This window comes from Halichoerus grypus, chromosome 4 (assembly GCF_964656455.1).
Source record: "Halichoerus grypus chromosome 4, mHalGry1.hap1.1, whole genome shotgun sequence".
NCBI lineage: Eukaryota > Metazoa > Chordata > Mammalia > Carnivora > Phocidae > Halichoerus > Halichoerus grypus.
This window is the reverse complement of record NC_135715.1, coordinates 84,150,425-84,158,775: the sequence shown is the minus strand read 5'-3', so window position 1 is coordinate 84,158,775 and position 8,351 is coordinate 84,150,425. Positions and strand designations below refer to the sequence as shown.

The 8,351-nt window shown below is 38.7% G+C and overlaps 1 pseudogene; it reads left to right on the top strand.

Moving 5' to 3' along the window:
* The first annotated feature begins 2,917 nt into the window (after positions 1 to 2,917).
* LOC118525964 (heat shock cognate 71 kDa protein-like) lies at positions 2,918 to 5,150 on the top strand (annotated as a pseudogene).
* Positions 5,151 to 8,351: the final 3,201 nt, after the last annotated feature.

Genomic DNA, 8,351 nt, shown 5'->3' with positions numbered 1-8,351 from the left:
GGAACAGAATAGAGAGCCCAGAAATGGACCCTCAACTCTATGGTCAACTAATCTTTGACAAAGCAGGAAAGAATGTCCAATGGAAAAAAGACAGTCTCTTCAACAAATGGTGTTGGGAAAATTGGACAGCCACATGCAGAAGAATGAAACTGGACCGTTTCCTTACACCACACACAAAAATAGACTCCAAATGGTTGAAAGACCTAAATGTGAGACAGGAGTCCATCAACATCCTAAAGGAGAACACAGGCAGCAACCTCTTTGATCTCAGCCTCAGCAACTTCTTCCTAGAAACATCACCAAAGGCAAGGGAAACAAGGGCAAAAATGAACTATTGGGACCTCATCAAGATAAAAAGCTTTTGCACATCAAAAGAAACAGTCAACAAAACCAAAAGACAAGCGACAGAATGGGAGAAGATATTTGCAAATGACATATCAGATAAAGGGCTAGTATCCAAAATCTATAAAGAACTTCTTAAACTCAACACCCAAAGGATAAATGATCCAATCAAGAAATGGGCAGAAGATAGAACAGACATTTTTCCAAAGAAGACATCCAAATGCATCCATCAGACATCCAACAGACACATGAAAAAGTGCTCAAATTCGCTCAGCGTCAGGGAAATCCAAATCAAAACCTCAATGAGATCTCACCTCACAGCCGTCAGAATGGGTAAAATTAACAAGTCAGGAAATGACAGATGTTGGCGGAGATGTGGAGAAAGGGGAACCATCCTACACTGTTGGTGGGAATGCAAGCTGGTGCAGCCACTCTGGAAAACAGTATGGAGGTTCTTCAAAAAGTTTAAAATAGAGCTACCATAGGATCCAGCAATTGTACTACTGGGTATTTACCCCAAAGATACAAATGTAGGGATCCAAATTGGTATGTGCACCCTGATATTTATAGCAGCAATGTCCACAATAGCCAAACTGTGGAAAGAGCCCAGATGTGCAATGATAGATGAATGGATAAAGAAGATTTGGTATATATATACAATGGAATATTATGCAGCCATCAAAAGGAATGAGATCTTGCCATTTGCAATGATGTGGATGGAACTGGAGGGTGTTATGCTGAGCGAAATAAGTCAGAGACAGATATGTATCATATGACCTCACTGATATGAGGAATTCTTAATCTCAGGAAACAAACTGAGGGTTGCTGGAGTGGGGGGTGGGTGGGAGGGATGGGGTGGCTGGGTGATAGACATTGGGGAGGGTATGTGCTATGGTGAGTGCTGTGAAGTGTGCAAGACTGTTGAATCACAGACCTGTACCTCTGAAACAAAGAATACAATATATGTTTAAAAAAAAAAAAAAACGAAGAAGAAGAAGATAGTAGGAGGGGTAATGTGAAGGGGGGGAAATCGGAGGGGGAGTTGAACCATGAGAGATGATGGACTCTGAAAAACAAACTGAGGGTCTAGAGGGGAGGGTGGTGGGAGGATGGGTTAGCCTGGTGATGGGTATTAAAGAGGGCACGTTCTGCATGGAGCACTGGGTTTTATACACAAACAATGAACCATGGAGCACTACATCAAAAACTAATGATGTAATGTATGGTGATTAACAATAAAAAATTAATAAAAAAGAAGGAAAATATATGAAAAAAACTGAATATTAAAGAAACAACCTATCCAATTAGAAAATGAGCAAAAGATATTTAAAGACATTTCACTAAAGGGAATATTCAGATGACAAATAAGCACAGGAAAAGATGTTCAACCTCATAGCCATTAGGGAAATGCAAATTAAGATCACAATGACATGTCAGTAAACATCTATTAGAACAATTAAAATAAAACAGAGTGGCAATAATGAATACCGGCGAGGCTGTAAAGAAACTGTATTTCTCATATACTGGTGGTTGGAATGAGAAATGTTATAGCTGCTCTGGAAGAGTTTAGACTTAGTGTCTTAAAAAACTAAACATAATAAACAACTGCCCAACTTGGCATTTTCCCAGAGACACAAATATCTACACATGTATACTAACAAGCCCAACTCTGTGATGACAGCTTCCAAATGGTGCACTTTCTACCCCTTTGCCTTCTGCCCCACATCTGATAAGAACTGGTGAGAAAGCCTGGGGCTCCCTCCTTAGGTCCTGCTGGGAAGGTCAGAACCTGCAAGCTTCCTTAAAGGAATACCCAGGGGAAAACAAGAAGACCAAAAGTAAAATAAATAAGACACACCAGAAACTAATAAAAAAGTCAAAAGTAAACAAATATAATTTAATACCGTAAAAAAAAAAAATGGAAAAATAATACTATTTGATCAATAAAGCCAAAATCAGGTTCTGTGAAGATCAAGAAAATGAAATTAGCAATTGTGATCCAATAAAGATTGAGAAGAAAGACTAAATTTAAATATTGGGATTGAGAAAGGAAGCAAATAATACAGAGGCAATAAACCATAAGGAAATACAAAATATGAATGGCTTTATATATAAATTTGAAAACCTACAGAAAATGGATGTCCTCCCTAGGGGGAGAAATGATTAAAAGCAGCTCAAAGAGAAATAGAAAACTTGAAGAGACTGATTAAACTTTGAAGATATTGTAAAGATTACTAGACTAGAAGTACAATTCTGCAAATTAAAAAGAGAAAACCTTCACTGAACACAGCGCTAGCTCCCCAGATTACTGTTTTCTTCACAAGCCGTGCCAGGCCCACATGGAAGCAACTGTGTTTAAAGCACTGATCTTGGCACCACTTACCATGTGGGTGTTTTCCAGAACAGGAAAGTGAAAATAATTGCTAATGACCAGGGAAACTGAACTACCCCAAGTTATGTCTCCTTTGAAACTGAACGATTGATTGGTGATGCTGCAAAGAACCAAGTTGCAGTGAGCCCCACCGACACAGTTTTTGATGCCGAATACCTGATTGGATGTAGATTTGACAATGCTGTTGTCCAATCTGATATGAAGCATTGGCTCTTCATGGGGTGAGTGATGATGAAAGGCTCAAAATTCAAGTAGAATACAAGGGAGAAACAAAAAGTTTCTATTCAGAGGAGGTGTCCCCTATGGTTTTGACAAAGATGAAGGAAATCGCAGGGGCTTACTGTGGGAAGACTGTTACCAAAGCAGTTGTTACAATACCTGCTTACTTTAATGACTCTCAGTGTCAGGCTACCAAAGATGCCGGAATTATTGCTGTCTTAATGTACTTAGAATCACCAATGAGCCAATTGCTGCTGCTATTGCTTATGATTTAGACAAAAAGGTTGAAGCTCAAAAGAATGTGCTTATTTTTGACTTAGGATGTGGCACTTTTGACATGTCAATCTTCACTATTAAAGATGGGATCTTTGATGTAGTGATCCACAATTCATTGTTTTCATATAACACCCAGTGCTTCATGCAGTACATGCCTTCATGGATCACTACAGCAAAAACTAATGATATATTGTATGGTGACTTACATAACATAATAAAATTAAATTAAATTAAAAAAAAAAAAGATGGGATCTTTGAGGTCAAATCTACACTGGGAGACACCAACTTAGGTGGAGAAGACTTTGATTACTTAGTCGTCAACCATTTTATTGCAGAGTTCAAGTGCAACATAAGAAAGACATTGGCGAGAACAAGAAGGCAGTCTGACACCTCCATACTGCTTATGAACATGCTAAGCATACACTTTCTTCTAGCACCCAGGCCAGTATTGAGATTGATTCTCTGTATGAAGGAATCAACTTCTATATCTTATTATTCATGCCTGATTTGAGGAATTAAATGCTGACCTGTTCTGTGGCACCCTGCACCCTATAGAGAAAACACTTCAGGATGCCAAGCTATATAAATGTCAGATCCACAATATTGTCCTGGTGGGTGGTCCTACCCCTATCCCCAAGATTCAGAAACTTCTGTAAGACTTCTTCAGTGGAAAAGAACCGAATAAGAGCATCAACCCTGATGAGGCTGTTCCTAATGGTGCAGCTATCCAAGCACCATCCTTTCTGGAGACAAATCTGAAAATGTTCATTTGCTGCTGTTGGATATCACTCGGTTTTCTCTTAGCTTTGAAAGTGCTGGAGGAATCATGACTGTCTTTATCTAGTACAATACTACCATTTCTACCAAACAGATGCAGACCTTCACTACCTACTCTGACAACCAGCCTGGTGTGCTCATTTAGGTTATGAAGTTGAGCATGTTATGACCAAGGATAACAATCTACCTGGCAAGGCATTCCTCAGATTGAAGTCACTTTTGATATTGATGCTAATTGCATCCTCAGTGTCTCTGCTGTGGATAAGAGTACAGGAAAAAAGAACAAGATTACCATCACAAACGACAAGGGCCACTTGAGCAAGGAAGACATTGAGCTAAAAATGAGAAGCAGCAGGACAAGGTGTCTTCCAAGATTTCACTTGAATCTTATGCATTCAACATGAAAGCAGATGTTGAAGATGAAAAACTTCAGGGCAAGATCCATGGTGAAGACAAAAGATTCTTGACATGTGTAATGAAATCATCAACTGGCTTGATAAGAACCAGTCTCCAGAGAAGGAAGAATTTGAACATGAGCAGAAAGAGTTGGAGAAAGTCTGCAACCCCATCATTAGCAAACTGTACCAGAGTGCAGCAGGCATGTCAGGAGGAATGCCTGGGGACTTCCCTGGTGGTGGAGCTCCTCCATCTGGTGGTGCCTCTTCTGGGCCCACCATTGAAGAGGTTGAATAAGCCAACCTGAGAAAAGGTCTAACATTCTTCCACATAAAACATTTGAAGGACCCAAATTTGTAGCAAATTCCATGGCACTTTTAAAGTTGAGCTGCTATAGTAAATAAACTGGACATTCTTGATATTTTAATATGGAATATATGCACAGGGAAAGGAAATAAACATTGCACTTTATAAGCACTGGGCTGTAAATGGAAAAACAATGTCTTAAATAAAACTGTATTTAAGATTGAGAAAAAATAAAAAGAGAAAACACAAGCATATGATAAAAGGTGAAAAATAACTACCAAAATTCAACCTACATTTCTGAAAAGAACAACAAACCCTAAACTACAGGTAAGCCAGGAATAAACTGATAAACATTTTCTCCAAGAAATCTAAGGAAACATCATAATTAGTGACCAAATACCAGGGCATTCCCATGAGACAGTTTTAAGATAAGAATTTGTTCTTCTACTCTCATTCATTCATTCATTGCTACTAATTCTTATTGTACTGAAAGCTCTTGCTAATATAATCAGCCAACTAACCAAAATTTAATATTAGAAAGGAAAAATCAAAACTGTCACTTTTTTTTTCTTTTGCAGATAGTAAGGTAGTTTATTTTAACATACAAGGTATTCAGTTGAAAAATTAGTGAACTAACATGAGTTCAATTAAAGATGTTAAATCAAAATTAACAAAAACTAATAATGAAATTTATGATGTAGCATCACAAACCAATAATAAAATTCTCTAGAAAAAAATATTCCCCATTCACATTAGTGAAAACAAAGACATGTGAAAAACAAACCTCATACATATATCAAGATAATCAAAAAAATTGTACCAAAGATTAAAAAATCTGAACAAACAGAAAGCCATACAATGCTTTTGATTGGGAAACCTCTACATTATGAAAATATTGGTTCTTCTCTACTTAACCTACATATACAGAAAGTCCCAATCAGACTTTTAGTTTCAAATCGTAGACTGAGTACATGCATTTATATCTTCTCCTTCTTGAGATTTCATTTAAATGATAGCAAAGCAAGAAGTTGCAAGAAGACACTGGCAAAAAAAGAGAATTTAACTAAGTTCAAGACAGAGGAAAGATAGAAGAATGTTCACAGCTTGGGAGAGACATGGAACTGCTGAATGGTGTCAATCTGCCCTGCTCAACCCTGAAGGGTTTTGCATTCGGTGGCTATAGGTCTAACGGAGGGAAAATAGAGAATTAAGTTTTGTGTGTGGAGTAGTGGCTCTCATCACTGCACCATCACCCATACACAAGAGAAATACACAGGAGTCTCAGTAGCCAGACAAGCTCTCTCCAGGCAGAAAGGTGAAAAGTTATAAAAAATTTGAACACTCTTGGGGAGAACTAGAGTGTCTGATGAAGCTGTTAGAAGGCCTGAGAAAAGCATGCAATGATCTGGCCCTGCTCCCTCCTCCACCCAATAAAGCTGGCTGGGCCCCAACCTGCTCATTTCAAGGTAAAGACCTTCAGTGGACAATCCCTATCCATATTCACATGCTCCCAACCAGGCTTACCATTCTTCACTCTTAAATATGAAATGAGGGCGCCTGGGTGGCTCAGTCGGTTAAGCGTCTGCCTTCGGCTCAAGTCATGATCCCGGGGTCCTGGGATCGAGTCCCACATCGGGCTCCCTGCTCTGTGGGGAGCCTGCTTCTCCCTCTCCTCCCCACTTGTGCTTTCTCTCTCACTATCTCTGTCTCGCTCTCTCAAATAAATAAAATCTAAAAAAAAAAAAATGTATAAAAAAATATGAAATGAAACATGACAACCAAGGAAACCAGACATTTACGGAAAGACCACTGATGTACACCAAGGGGCAGAAAACCATGGTTGCACATAGAAGATGTTTGATGAATATTTGCTGAATAATTGGCCAAAAGAAAAGTAACAAAAACTGACAGTGGAGGAAATGTAATTCAGGAAATGGAAAATAAATTAACATATAAAACAAGAAGTCTAGTATCCTTGGTGAAGTTTGGAATTATATTCCTCCCATAAAACAGCAACAAGCTATTAAAGAAGTAAGATAGACAAAAGGAAGGAGTAAAGAAGAAAAGAAGGAGGGAAGGTAGGAAGGTAGGGAGGAAGGAAGGAAGTCTGATGGAAAGGGAGGAGGAAGACAGTGAGCTAGAGAGAAAGGAAGAGAGAGGGAGAAAGGCAGACAGAAAGAAAGAAAGGAAGAGAGGAAGAGGAAGGAAGAAACTCGTAAGATTTTTTTTAAAATACAGTTTCCCACCCACACCACCCCAAAAAAACTTGAAAGATAAAATGAAAGAAAGTAAACAAAATGTTTGAAAAAAGAGGAGATAAAATACATAAGAAAAGGTCAATTTTGAGGATTCGTGGTGGGCACATAGTTCTTTTCTCTAGAGGAGTTCTGGAGTTGTAAGGGAGTGTGCCCTACAATATGGCCAGATCCACATTCTAGAGAGTGCATGTGCACATGAACACACAGCACACATGCACATACATGTACATACATGCACATGCTCATGTGTTCATGTACATATGTACCCATACCCACATGCATGCATACATGTTGGCACACATGCACACATGCAGCTGCATTGCTAACCCCCTTCCCCAGATGGCTGTTTTCATCTGGCACTTTAGATGCAGATTCTCACTACTCCATGATCTCAAATCCAACCTAGAAGGATGGATAGGGCGGAGTGTGTGCTGCAGCAGCATGTGCACCCTGATTTGAGGATGGAGGCTCTATGAGTGGGCAAGAGTAAGGGCACGTAGATGTATCCAGCCACATGCTTCAAGTGGTTGCTAATGTGGCACTGATGCTCTGCCACTGATTTAAAAATAAGCTTGATTTCTGCATCCACCATTTGGTTACATTTAAGTGGATCTTCTGATTGAAACTGAGATCTAGCGCCCCTAATTCACTTCCACCCTCCTTCTAAGCCCAGAAGTATTTCCACCAAGCCCAACATCACCCAACCTGGCTAAATGGCAGCTGTTCATGTCTCGGGATATCCATGTCAAAAAATATTAACTTTGACACTTCAACCATCCTCAGAAGTTAACTTTAAAGTTATCTGTGAAAGAAGTTAAAACCGTAAAATTCTGGAAATAGACGTAAGAAAATGTCTTCATGGTCTTGGGAGTATGCAAAAATTTCTTAGAAAAAGTGTGGAAAACATTAATCAAAGAAGAAAAAATAAAATTTACTTCATCAAAATTTAAAATTTTACTTGTCAAGTACACCATTTAAAAAGCAAAAATACAAGCATAGACTGAGAAAAAATGTTTGCAACAAATACATCTAACAAAACTTTTATTCAGAATATGTAAAAATGGGGGCACCTGGATGTCTCAGTTGGTTAAGCATCTGCCTTTGGCTCAGGTCATCATCTCAGGGTCGTGGGATCAAGCCCCAAGTGTTGGGCTCCCTGCTCAGTGGGGAGTCTTCTTCTCCCTTTCCCTGTGCCCTTCCCCCAACTTGTGTTTTTTTTCTCTCTCTCTCAAATAAATAAATAAAATCTTTAAAAAAGAGAATATGTAAAAATGTACAACAATCAATGAAAATGTACAACTGAATACAAAAATTAACAAAGAACTTGAACAGACACTTCACAGAAGAAAATATCTGTAAGGCTAATAAACATATGATTAGATGTT